This window comes from Octopus bimaculoides, chromosome 25 (assembly GCF_001194135.2).
Source record: "Octopus bimaculoides isolate UCB-OBI-ISO-001 chromosome 25, ASM119413v2, whole genome shotgun sequence".
Lineage (NCBI taxonomy): Eukaryota > Metazoa > Mollusca > Cephalopoda > Octopoda > Octopodidae > Octopus > Octopus bimaculoides.
This window is the reverse complement of record NC_069005.1, coordinates 13,471,065-13,472,051: the sequence shown is the minus strand read 5'-3', so window position 1 is coordinate 13,472,051 and position 987 is coordinate 13,471,065.

Genomic DNA, 987 nt, shown 5'->3' with positions numbered 1-987 from the left:
ATATATATATATATATAAAAGACAACTGGAATTCTAGGGAAAAATCTTAAATCTTTCAGAATCGTAATTTATATTGTACGAAACTACGGAACATAGGACTACTAGGAAAAAAAAAAGAAGACAAAAAACAAGTAAAAAAGAAGTGTGGCTGTTACAGGTGCAGGCGTGGTTGTGTGGCAAGTAGCTTGCTTCACAACTACATGGTTCTGGATTCAGTCCCGCTGAGTGGCATCCTGGGCAAGTGCTGGACCACCGCGTTTAGTCTAGCAAATTAACCCCAGGATTTATTCTTTGTAAGGCTAGCACTTATTCTGTTATTCTGTTGCTGTTATTGTTGTCGTGGTTACTGTTGCTATCGACGTCGTTGTTGCTGTTATTGTTGTCGTGGTTACTGTTGCTATCGACGTCGTCGTTGCTGTTATTGTTGTCGTGGTTACTGTTGCTATCGACGTCGTCGTCGAGGTTGTTATTAATTAGCAGCAGGTCATTTGAGATCTGGCGGAATTATTTTACTGACACCATTATTCATCGCAGCTTGTTGTTGTAATTGTTACTGTTGTTCTTTTTGCTGCTGCTGCTGTTGTTGTTCATATTGCTGCTGCTGCTGTTGCTGCAGTTGCCCTTGTGGCTGCTTTTGTTGTTCTCGTTTCTGTTTCTGTTATTTCTGGTCGCCGCTGTCTGTTCTTCTGGTTGAAATTGCGGCACCTATTACTGTTGTTGCTGTTGTTGTGGTTTTGCAGTAGATCACGTCTGACCCAGCAAAATTTTCATAAAACTGTATTGTCCATGTCTTCTTCTTCTTCTTCTTCTTCTTCTTCTTCTTCTTCTTCTTCTTCTTCTTCTTCGTCCTCTTCTTCTATTTATCCTCCTCCTCTTCTTCTTCTTCTTCTTCTTCTTCTTCTTCTTCTTCTTCTCATCACCATCATCATCATCATCTTCTTCTCCTTCTTCTTTTCTTCCTCGTCCTCTTCTTCTATTTATCCTCAT